Raw genomic sequence first — 13,588 nt, 5'->3', positions numbered from 1 at the left:
AAAAATTGTGTGTGGATGTGATGGAGAAATATAACCTATCTTTATGTCTTTTAATGGTCTTTTGATTTTCTTGGGTTTTTTTAAATTTATAACTTACAGCTGATTACAAGAATGGTGTGCTGACACTATTTTTAGAGTAATTATAACTAAGAAAACACATAAAGTATGTATACAACTTTTCTCTTTGGCTAGCTAGCTACATGTCCAGTGATTTGGTTGAAGAGACAAGTTTTAGAAAACTTCTAGGGAAAAAAAGAGTCACATGTTTCCTTCTAGAGGAAGGGCAGTTCCCATAGTTCTCCAGAAGAAAAGTATAGGGCATTTCTGAAGATTTCCCAACTCATCTCTCTCTAGTTCTTGCTACTCAAACTGTGATCACAGGTCACCAGCATCAATATCATATGGGAGTTTGTTATAAGCACAGGTTCCTGGATACCATGTGAAGTCCAAACTGGCTCTTTAAAATACCCCCACGACTTTATTGAATTCATCAATGAGTTCCAGTAGTTTTTCTGGTGGTGTCTTTAGGATTCTCTACATATAGTATCATGTCATTTGTGAACAGTGATGGTTTTACTTCTTCTTTTCCAGTTTAGATTCCTTTTATTTCTTTCTCTTCTCTAATTACTATGGCTAGGACCTCCAAAACTATATTGAATAAAACTGGTAAGTGTGGACATCCTTATCTTGTTCCTGATCTTAGAGAAAATGCTTTCAGCTTTTCCCCATTGAGTATGATGTTAGTTTTAAGTTTTGAATGGATAAAAAATATGTGGCATATATATATACAACGGACTATTACCCAGCCATAAAAAGAATGAAATAATGCCTTTTGCAGCAACATGGATGGACCTAAAGAGTATCATACTAAGTGAAGTAAGTCAGACGAAGACAAATATCATACATTGCTTGTATGAAGGATCTAAAAAAAGGATACAAAGAAGCTTATTTACAAAACAGAAATAGACTCACAGGCACAGAAAACAAATTTAAGATTATCATAGTGGACAGAGGAGGAGGAATAAATTAGGAGAATGGGATTAAAATATGCACACTACTATATATATATACAAGTATATGTATGTATATATGAAATAGATAACCAAAAAGACCTACTGTATAGCACAGGAAACTATATTTAATATTTTATAATAACCAGTAATGGAAGAGAATGTAGAAAAAGAATATATAGCAGTTCCTATTGTGGCACAGCAGAAATGAATCTGACTAGGAACCATGAGATTGGGGGTTCAATCCCTGGCTTTGTTCAATGGGTTAAGGATCCAGCATTGCTGTGGCTGTGGTGTAGGCCAGCAACTGTAGTCCTGATTTGACTCCTAACCTGGGAACCTCCATGTGCCACAGGTGCGGCCCCCAAAAAAGAAAAAAAAAAATATGTGTGTGTGTGTGTGTGCATGTGTGTGTGAATAACTTAACTGTATACCTGAAACCAACACAGCATTGTGAAACAACTATATTTCAGTAAAATATTTTTAAAAACAAACAAAAAACCCCAGCTGATCCCAGTACTTGAAAGTCTGAGAAGCACTGCTCTGGACAATTCTCAGTAATGGCACCTAAACCCTAACAGCACAGAATTGTAAGCCCCCAGCACTACTGTGACACTGGGGTTGAACTTCAAGACAGGCTCTTCTGTAAGAACTTCAGAACCCAGATAGTAAACATACGTGACCCATCCCATTGCTGGGTGGATTCATGGCAGTCTGAATAGTAATGTCTTCCTATTTCAAGTGATGGTCGTAATTTCATAGCAGGCTCCCAAACCATTCTTCAGGGATAGTCCCCACATCACCAAATGGACTGCCTGGCACTACAACCCAAAGCCAGAGAAGAGCTCCCACCAGCCATTATTGCCTCGGTGGGGAATAGTATGAGAAAGGGTATGGGGTCTCATAATATGGACATGAGAGGGAAGGGGCAGAGAAACAAAAAGGGAGAAAGAAGCTTAGGTGTCCTGGCAGCCAAGGCTGGATCATAACCCATTAGAAAGAGGAGACAGGGACAAAGCAGGAGGGGGAAAGATGCCTTTCTGAGGTCAGCTGAACCACACAGGGACCTCAGGTCCTGAAAAATAAACCGTTTTCTTGGCTCTCCTAGAGGAGTCACCATCCCACCCTGCAAAACATTGCCATTTCCTGCCAGCTTTTAGGGCCAAAGGACTTGCCCTCAAACCATCAGGCCCATCAACATTTACATACCAATTCCAAAGTGGCAGTTGTGAAAGGAAAAGGCCCAACTGCCTGGTCTATTTCAAAAAAATAATGATAAAGGTCTTTAACTTGTTAGCAATGCACTGATAAACCCTGAGATTGCCATTATTGGAAGAAATGATGCTGGGCCAGAACTGAGACTACAGATTGATTGATTTTTTTAATTTAATATTTGTTCATGGGGAGGCTGGCTTCTTTATTGTGGCGGCACCTGCTAGTGCCATTATAGTTACAAGGCCTGTTGGAGAAGCTTTATGGTAAAGGCTTATTTCTATTATAAATACTGGTTGGGGCAAGTGGTTAATATCCCAACGGTTTCCTGTTACACTGAGCTCAATCAAGTCTGGGCCATACTGTTAATTCACACACATCATCTTTACGTGTGCATGCACACACACACACACACACACACACACACACACAAACAAATAAATGTTATGCCAAAATCAACATCATTAATTAAGTTGGAGGAAATATTCCCCAAGTCAAACCTTAAACGAGTCACTAACTTCATATCAAGAATGTGAACAAACAAGTTGCTTAAAGCTTGTTTTGAACGTAACTCAGTTGTATAAATTCAATTATTAAACTTATATTGTAAAAATACATACATTTGATTGCTCTAAGACTACTTATCTCAAGCAACTTAGTACACAGATTTCCATTTATTCAAGGACAATAAAAGAATATTATTACACATTTCATTGTTCTATCAGTCAGGAAATCATTGTTAAGCACTTATTATGTGTGCTTTACTTATTCATATGAATGTGTGAATTATCATTCACACTTGAAATTCCCAAACTCAAGTACCTACTGTAAAATATTTATATCTACTACTTGACAGTAAGTATAAATTCTATTTCCCTAGACCAACCAATAACTTGAAATGGGTTTTGCCTTTAAGGTTTCCAACGTGTACCAAGTAATCTAGGAGTTGAGAATGCAGGCATGAAGGAAGATACACTTGGATTCCAGTCCTATTCTTAATCTCAGTCTCTTTCTAGCTGCGTAAAAGTCAACCACAGGCTGGTTGATTAACTTCTCTGTATTTCATATTATGTCATTATCAAACAAGAGTAAGAATAGCATCTATCATTGTTGTTGTAAAGATTAAACGAGATAACAGATGGATATTTTCAGGCCAGGGGTAGAGAAAGTGCCCTGCTGGAATGGATATATGACTGGAATATCTTGTTGTTCCAGAAAATACTGACTTGCTTAAAGAATGATGGCAGTGATTGGCAGAATGCTGTGATAGGCAGAATCCTGGTCCTCCAAAGGTCTGTATCCTAGTCCTCAAACTTCCAAATATATTATCATACATGGCAAAGGGGAATAAGTTTGCTGGTGGAATTAAGACTGCTTATCAACTGACTTTTACATAAGAAATTTATCCTGGATTAACCAGGTGGACCCAATGTTATCTCAAGGGTCCTAGAAAGTGGAAGAGGAAGGCAAAATAGGAATCAGAGTCAGACAGACACTTGGAAATGCAAGTCTTCTGGCTGTAAAGATGGTGGAATGGGGCTACAAACCCAGGGATGTGGGCAGCCTCCAGAAGCTGGAAAAGGCAAGGAAATGAATTCTTCCCTGGTGCCTCCAAAAAAAAGACAGTCTTGCAATACCTTAATTTTAGCCCAGTGAAGCCAATTTCAAAATTCTGACCTCCATGACTGTAAGACAATAAATTTGTGCTGTGTAAGCCATTAAGTTTGTGGTAAGACTACAATAGGAAATTAATGCATATGTCAAGAAAATAGGATCCAGCTTGCTTTTACACTACGAGCAAGAATAATAAAGCAACTGTTAATCATTCTGGGTGATCCTAGTGAATCTGGGTGAAGAGTATAAGAAAACTCTTTTACTGAAAGCAATTTTAACAATATTTTTTATATTGTGTCAAAAACTAAAGTTTTTAAATGAGAAAAAAGTTTACATAGGGAGAAATCAGATTTCCAGTTTCTTCACATACTCCACCTAGCCAGACAGCTAATGGTCCCTCTCTGACTCCCGAAAGAGATTGGAGAGATTGGAGTTTCACTTTCTTAAGTGGCTCTGACCTGGGATCACCAAGCAAATATAGGAAGGAGGGGATTCCTGGTACCAGAAACTGGAGTTTAGGATAAATCCTACCAAATGGTGGAACTCCTCCATTACGCTTCACAAAGTAGGCAGTCGGGTTTGATGCCCTGACCCACCCACTGTCAGAGTTTCAATTAATCCTCTCTCGAGAAACTAACCCATCCTAGAGAAGAGAACTATATATACATATAGTTCAGGGTGACCAGTGAAATACCACTGCTCACCGAAGCCCACAAGTTGATGATATTCATGAGCTGTTATTGGCACAATGATGGCCTCTCAAAGATATTCACGACCTAATCCTCAGAACCCGAAGGTGTCAAGTTACGTGATAAATAAGAATTAAGGTTGTGGATGGAATTAAAGTTGCTAATTAGCCAACCCTACAGAGAAGATCCTGGATTATCCACATGAGCCTGATGTCATCACCAGGATCCTTAACATAAGAGAACAGAGTCAAAGAGGAAAGTCAGAGGGACATGTGACTATGAAGTCCAACTAGGAACGTAATTGTTGGCTTTGAAGATGGAGGAGGAGCCATGGCTCAGGGAATATAAGCAACCTCTAAAACTGGAAAAGCCAAAGAAATAGATTCTACCCTAGAGCTTTCATAAATGAAGGCAGCCTTGCCAACAACTTGTTTGTAGCCCAATGAGACCCATGTTGGGCTTCTAACCTGCAGAATTGTAAGGTAATATATTTGTGTTATTTTAAGCCTTGCATTTGTGGCAATCTGTTAGGGCAACAATTGAAAATGAATACTCTTATATACAGCTTCCAATTGGCTTCATATAGTGTTCATCTTAAATGTGATGTACACCAAGAATCGCCAGACATTTGAGAGGACATGAAGGACAAAGATGGAAACAAACAAACAGCAGAAAAAACACAAACAATGCACAAGACAATAATTGTTTCCAGAAAAGTAGAGGTATTGCTTCCATGAAATAAGGACAGGGTGCTTTTTATTGTATTTATCTGATACTTACATAGAATTCAATATGTGCCAAACAATACACTAAGTTCTTTACAAATATTAAGCCATTTAATCATCATAACAACCCCATGAGTTAGGTTCTGTTATCCTTATTTTACAGATGAGCAAGCAGGCACAGAGAGGTTAAGTAACTTGACCAAGATTACACAGCACAGCTGGGTTATGAACACAGGCAGTCTGGTTCCAGAGTCCATACAAGAATACTTGGGAATTGAAAATATAATAGCAAAAGTTGAAAAAAATTACTGAAAAGTTCGATATATACAGTTGAGGCAATATTTTTGAAAGGAGAAAAATATATAAAGAGATCAAACATAGGAAAAAAAAAAGAAACCCAGGAGTTTAACATCCAACTAATAATAATTTCAGAAAATGAGATGAGAGATGGGAAGAAATTATTAAAGAAACCATTGGAAAACTTTTTCAGAATAGTAGGATATGAATTTCCAGGTTGAAAAGAGCTATAAAGTAACCAGCACAATAAATAAAAATATTATTAAGTGCTTGAGACTATTACTGTCTTTCTAAAATTCTTATGTTGAAATCTATTTACCCAGTATATTTTAAGGTTGGGCCTTTGGGAGGTGATTAAGGCATGAGGATAGACTTCTTGTGAATGAGATGAGTGCCTTTATAATGGAGACCCCAGGGAGCTCTCTCACTCTTCCACTTGTGAGACTATAGTAAGGTCTATTTATAGTATATAAATAGTATATATATAGTATATAGCGAATATAGTAAGGTCTATTCCACTTGTGAGAATATAGTATCTGTCTATTAATCAAGAAGTGGGCTGTTACCAGACACAGAATCTTCTGGAGACTTAATCATGGACTTAGCTTCCAGAACAGTGAAAAGTAAATTTCTGATGTTTATAAATTACCCAGTGTATAATATTTTGTTATAGCAGCCCAAACAGACTAGGAAGTCAAACCACACTGACATTTCAAGATAGCACATACAAAGTGATCCTAAAAATTTTCTGAAGGGAAAAAAAGACTGGCAAAAATAGTGGCATCAGGTTTCCTAATGGGAGCACTTCTAAAGCTAGAAGACAATAAAGCAATGATGTCAAAACCTTGAAGGGAGTTCCCCTGTGGTACAGCAGGTTAGGGATCTGGTGTTGTTACTGCAGTGGCTTGGGTCACTGCTTTGTTGCAGTTTCAGTCCCTGGCCCAAGAACTTCCACGTGCCACAGGTGCAGGAAAAATAAATAAATAAATAAATAATCAAACCTTGAGGGAAAATGAGTTCCACACTAGAATTCCATACCCAGCCAAACTACCAATTAAGTGTGAAATAGAATAAGGACATTTTAAGGTATACGGTGTCTCAAAAACTTTACCTCCCATGCACCCTTTCGCAGGAAGCGCATTAGTATCACCCAATAAAACAAGAAATGAAACCAAATGAGGAAAACATGGAAACCAAGAAATGAGCAATCCCAAAAGTGATGGTGAAATGAGGTCTCAAATGAGAGCCATGCAGTGATCTGGAAAGCATTCCACCCATGTATGAACTGAAGGATCAAGGGTTCAGGCCTCCTAGAAGAACAAAAAATAAGAATAACTGGTAGATCACCTAATGTCTTTCATTGAACTGAGAGGAGTGTTACAAGTTTTAGAGTATGAAGCAAGAATTAGTGATAGTTACACAGAAAGCTAGGTTTTTAAAAAAGTGAATCAATTATTAACTCCAAGAAAAATAAAATATACCATAAAAATGTCATCTGTAATATTTACAAGATATTAATAAAGTAAATGCTGAAATTGAATTTTTCAAAAGCTTTGAAGTTGACTATAATGAAAGGGTGAGGAGTTGGGAAAAATGCCCCTGGAAAGCTGCCTCCTCATCTTCCAAGGCAGCAAGTCAGTAAATAATATTTAAAAAGGAAAATTTGAGATGAGCAAGATAAGCATGTCATTTTAAAATATGGAGTTAAATAGCAAAATAAACAACTGAAATAGTTGAACGTGGTTGCCTCTGGGGAAGAGAACTGCAAGAGCTGGGAGAGGATGGAACAGGAAAACAATATTTCATTATAAGTACAATTTTTCTTCTTCTTTTTGCTCTTCTTTTTCCCATTTTTCAATTTATAGTACCATGTACAAGCATCATTTGGATACAATCAAATATAAATGCCTTGAACAGGATTTTGTACATAGTATGTGCTCAGAGAATATTGGATGCTGCTGCTGTGATCTTTGTTAACTCTGCAATTCTAAATGGAGAACCAAACCACATTCTTCACAACAGTCCCAAGGTAAATTATTTCATACTTTCTATTTCTTCACTCAAAGATAAAAATACTTAGTGACTCAAACTCTAGATAAGACAAACATATATATAAATCTGAAAACACACTAAAAATATTGGGAGTTTATTCTCTAAAAGATTGTTTTTTCCATAAGCTAGAAGAAAGTTTAAAGACGCTTCCTATTGTATTGTGACCAGAATGCTTGAGGTCTACTCCATCTCTTCATTTCTTATCCATCTCTTACCTTATTTATTCATTCAAAAATATTAAGTACCTACCATGTGTCAACACTGTTTTGACAAAGGATCAAAATGGACAAAACTCCATATCTTTATGGAACTTACATTTCATTTGGGGAAACAGAAAGAGATTCTGAAGATAGAGGCAACAGGATTTGTTGACATATTTGATAATGAGGTGTGACAAACAGAAATTAAAATTATTCTATTGTATGTATGTGCCACATCTTCTTAATCTGTTCATCTGTTGATGGACATTTAAGTTGCTTCCATGTCTTGGTTATTGTGTCTAGTGCTGCTATGAATATATGGGTGCATGTATCTTTGTGAATTATAGTTTTATCCAGATATATGCCCAGGAGTGGGACTGCAGGATTATATGGAACATCTATATTTAGTTTTCTGAGAACTACCACCATACTATTTTTCATAGTGGTTGTACCAATTTATATTCCCAATACTTTGCAGTACAGCAAAAATTTGTACATTCTAAATCAACTATATTTTAATTAAAATTTTTAATTTAAAAATCAAAACATTTTTAAAAACATTATTCCAAAACTTTTGGCCTAAGCAACTGGAAGTATAAGTTGCCATCAGCTGATGGGGGAAAGCTATGGAAGAAGCAGGTTTTTGTGGAAAGTCAGAGTTATTTCTATTTAAGGTTGAGACATCTACTCCACTTCAAATGGAGTGTCAAGTATGAGCTTGGATATATGAGTCAAGTTCAAGGAAGAGATCTAGACTGAAGATAAAATTTTAGAATCATTGGCCTGTCAGTCAGGGGAAAGGTAGGACAGAGAAACCACTCAAGGTGTTTGAGGCAGAAACACAAATATGTTTAAAGGGCTGAAAGAACAACATTCAGGGACCACCACTAAAGTCCCTTCATCATAGCTGTAATCCAGTCAAGAAACTTGCTACCACTACCACCAGGACATGCCCTATGCCCATTAAACTGGCACCGAGACATGAAAAATGGGGTCAAGCTGCTGGGAATATGCATCTGTATCAGACGGACCTTCCATAGAAAAACAGCTCCAGGATCCTTGCTGTCTTCTACTTCTCATAGAAGTACTTGCCAGTGGCAAAACCTAAATTGCTTTCGTAATCCAAGCTACAAAAGAGTCTAGGAAATGTAGTTTTTAGCCCTGCAAGTACCTGAATTACAGAGGAGGATATAAAGGGAGTCATAGACGCCAAAGGACAGTAGACAGTATCTAGCATAAAGGGTATTAAAACCAGAAGACTGAGGGAGGTCACTAAAAAAAGAACTGACAATAAAAGGAGAACTGAAAGTTGAGTTCCAGCATCCAAGAGAATGGGGAGATGAGAGAAAACTAAGAAATGGCCTGGGAGTCGAGTGCAACACAGAATAGGTAGTACACTGTCCCGGAAACCAAATAGAAAGCACTTTAAGGAGGAAAGTTTGATGATCAGGCCATTATCTTCAGATTCTATAGGTTTGGTTTTAGTTGAATTAAAGTTGATTTGCAATGTTTCAGACGAACAGCAAAGTGTATTTATATAATATATAAATATATATAATTATGCACTTTGCTGTACGTCTGAAACATTGTATTTTTTTTTTTTTTTGTCTTTTTGCTATTTCTTTGGGCCGCTCCCACGGCATATGGAGGTTCCCAGGCTAGGGGTCGAATTGGAGCGGTAGCCACGGATTACGCCCGAGTCACAGCAATGCGGGATCCCAGCTGTGTCTGCAACCTACACCACAGCTCACGGCAACGCCGGATCGTTAACGCACTGAGCAAGGGCAGGGATCGAACCCGCAACCTCATGGTTCCTATTTGGATTTGTTAACCACTGCGCCACGACGGGAACTCCGAAACGTATGTTTTTCAAATTATTTTTCCTTATTGGTTATTACAAGATATTGAATATAATTCCCTGTGCTATATACAGTAGGATCCTGTTGCTTATCTGTATTATATATAGTAGTGTGTATATGTTAATCCCAAACTCCTAATTTATCTCTCCCCCTGCCTCCCCTTTGATAACCATAAATTTGTTTTCTATGTCTGTGAGTCTGTTTCTGCTTTGAAAATAAATTCATTTGTTTCACTTTTTTAGATTTCACAGATAAGTGATATCATATGATGTTTGTCTTTGTCTGACTTACTTCACTTAGTATGATAATCTCTAGGTCCATCCATGTTGTTACAAATGGCATTATTTCATTTTTTTATGGCCCAGTAATAATCCAGTGTATATGTGTACTCATTTCTTTGTCAACGGACACTTAAGTTGCTTACATGTCTTGGCTATTGTAAATAGTGTTGCTAGAAATATTGGGGTGCATGTATTTTTTTGTCTTTTTAGGGCCACACCTACAACACATGGAGGTTCGCAGGCTCGTCGGGGTCAAACCGGAGCTACAGCTGCCAGCCTATGCCACAGCCACAGCAACGCCAGATCCGAGCTGGATCTTCAAACTGCACCACAGCTCTAGGCAATGCCAGATCCTTAACCCATTGAGCGAGGCCAGAGATCGAACCTGTGTCCTCATGGATGCTAGTCAGATTCGTTTCTACTGAGCCACAATGGGAACTCCATTTATCTTTTTTGAATTAGAGTTTTCATTTTTTCCAGACACATATATGTCCAGAAATGAGATTGCTGGATCCTATGGTAACAGATTCCATACAGTTTTTATTTTTTGTAAAATTAATGTATAGGTATTGTAAAAAAAAATCGGAAATAATAAACATCATAGGAAATTCTACTCAGGTAGAGATAATCAAAATTAAAACTTGGTGAACTGTTCACTGTTACGTATAAGTATATATAATATTTCTGTGCTTGCTCAATGTCTATCTACCTACAATTATGTATGAATTAATTATACTATTTATGCTACTCTAAACCTACTTTTATCAGCCAATAATATGACATGACAATGTTTCCATTGCTAATAGATACAAATTTTCATCACTTATTCAAGGATACATTGCATAAATATAATTTATATAACCATAATTTATCCAACCATTCCACTTTTGATGGACATTTGTTGCAGTATTTCAATACTATATGCAATATTGCAATGAGTATCCTTGTTAATACATTATTAAATTCTTGATGTCTGAAGGCTCTTTTCACCAAATTAAATATTTGGGGTAGAAAGAATCCATTAGATTCAGAAATGGTCACATCATTGCAAAACTTCATGAAAAAAAATTTAGAATGAACTGATGTTATTCTAAAATGTAGCTCCTGATTCTGGTGTCTTGAAGTTGAATATAATAAAATGTTTTCTTATAGAGTTTGTGTCAATTCACATGGGGCTAAAATTCAGTGAATATGCCAGATGCCCTTTTAAACTTATTATGCTATTATCAACCTACAATACTATATTTTTAGAACTCTTAGAAAATCATTTGCACATAAGTTTCCTTAAAATTATAACTTGATAGTTATACCAGCCATCAATGCTGCAGATATAAAATCTGAATATTGAGCATACAGTATAATTCCTGCTGCTTGATTTTCAGTGTCCACCAACTCAGTGTTGACGTTGGTAGGAAGCAAGAGAAAAATGGAAACTCATATTGTGGTTCACTCAGTCATTTGGACAGCTTATAAAAACTCTTGCACAGTTTACCAATCTCCAACAAATTATTTCCATAAGAAAGAATTTATTAAGGTCAGTGTCTTCATATCTTTCCCTCCCTGTGTATAATATTAGCTTTGCTGTGTAGACAAACGAGAGTTGAGAGTGAGCCTCCCTAGATGGATAGCCTTATGGTCTCTGGATGAAATGCACTATGTACAGGAAGAGTAAGGTGTTATTGGTATGTAAAATAGAATCCTAAAACTGTGAAGCAAATTCTATCCCAGGAACACAAGACACCAAAGAGTAAACAAATACAAACAAATAAGCTTTAAATCATTCATTTAAATCGAAGACTTGAAGGCTTCTTATTTCCTTCCTCCTTTTGGAGGCGGCCCTTCCTTGTCTACATTTCTTGATCTATGTTGGCCTCTTCAAAGCTTCTACAGTCATAAAAAACTCAGGAAAACATTTCACCACTTGACAGACCATCCTGAACTTGGCTGGCTTCAGGAGCTGTGGGGCACCATCTGTTTACTAGGATTCCTTGGGTATCTTGAGGGCCCTTTTCCACTGCAAGAATGATATTGAGGGCTCTGCAACGGAAGTGCTCACTCCTGGACCACTCCAAACAGCCAGGATTCTCAAGGACCTTCCAGTTTCCAGGAATCTCAGTGGGGCCCATTTTAGACTCTGTTAGCTGTTCTTGGGGAAGGAGATGAAGACCAAACAAGGAGGCATCAAAAGTTACCCCTTGTTAGACCCTTATCTCAGATTCCTCAGGAAATAGACTCTGACATGGAGATTTCGGTGCAGCAGATTAATCTGGGTGTGTTTGGGGGTCCATCTGGTGAGGGAGTGAAAACTGCATAATTGGAAAGAAGGGGATGTCAGACTTTGAGGCAGTTGCAGAGGCCTTAGCCTATCTTTTAGCAAAGCCCCAGAGCTAGGCTGGCTCTTCGGGGTTGTCCCTGAATTGAAGCAAGGGGACCTGGCCTTTGTACCCTTCCATCAACCAATCTCAGGATGTAGGCTGCTCCCAGGAGGGGGGTGTAACCTGATGGGAGGCCATTCTCTATGGGGAGGGCAACTCCTGGACAAAGTCTTAGCTGTGAGATACCAGCAGCCACATCCCCTACCAGCAGGGGCATGAGTACCTGTGTCCTGGGGGCAATCTGGCAGTGCACTAAACCATCTATTAGACTCTTTCACTCTCAGGAATTCCCTGATGTCCTAGAAAGCCAAATGCTTATGCAGAGTTCCAGCCTAAAGAGATGATCACCACCTTTGGACATGGGAAGAGCGTGGGAAGGCAGGCATTGCAGAGGGACCCCCAAGGTAAGGTGACCCTCAAATGCAGTAGGTTTTAAAAGCCATCCATACACTTGTGTTTGCCAAGAGGGAAGGGAAGGGAGTGGGATGGACTGGGAGTTTGTAGATGCAAACTATTGTATTTGGAGTGGATAAGCATTGAGATCCTGCTCTGTAGCACAGGGAACTATATCCAGTGACTTGTGATGGAACATGACAGAAAATAATGGGAGAAAAAGAATGTATACATATGTATAACTGGGTCACTTTGCTGTGCAGCAGAAATTGACGAAATATTGTAAGTCAACTGTAATAAAAAAATGTTTAAAGCCTTCCCAGATTAGGGAACATTACAGGGTCATTGATGAGGGTGTCCTAAATGAGTAGGATTTGGCGGGGGGGTGGGGGAAGCACAAAATGGGAACTTATGGCAGGGTCTCATCACATCATTTACCCCTGAGGCTTCCTTAAATTTCCACTCAGGTGTCCTGTCCACATCCTGAAGCTCACCCCTGATGTCACTGGCAGTACCCATATATGTCAACAAGCTTCTTGCTTCTTTCTACTTGAAAATGCTCTCTGGCTCCTGTGATATTGAGCAGATTTGGAAAACCAGGGAGTTAATACCCCAGGATAGACCCTCAAACAACGAGGAGTGGAAGTTGATGGCTAAATACCCCAGCCACCTACCTCTCAGTGAACCAGTTTTAAAGCATGTCCTACACAGAGGGTCCCCAGTTGTCTGCAATGGTGACCCCCTCACTAATACACCATCACTGGCTCTCCTTGTTTCCCTGATTCTCCTGCTCCTCTCTGGTTCCTGGGATCATCTCTCAATAAACAACCTACATTCAAATCTTTGTCTCTACATCTCCTTTGGAGGAAACTCAATGTAAG

The sequence above is a fragment of the Sus scrofa genome, chromosome 13 (assembly GCF_000003025.6).
Source record: "Sus scrofa isolate TJ Tabasco breed Duroc chromosome 13, Sscrofa11.1, whole genome shotgun sequence".
Lineage (NCBI taxonomy): Eukaryota > Metazoa > Chordata > Mammalia > Artiodactyla > Suidae > Sus > Sus scrofa.
The sequence above is the reverse complement of the archived record's forward strand: the minus strand, read 5'-3'. Positions refer to the sequence as shown.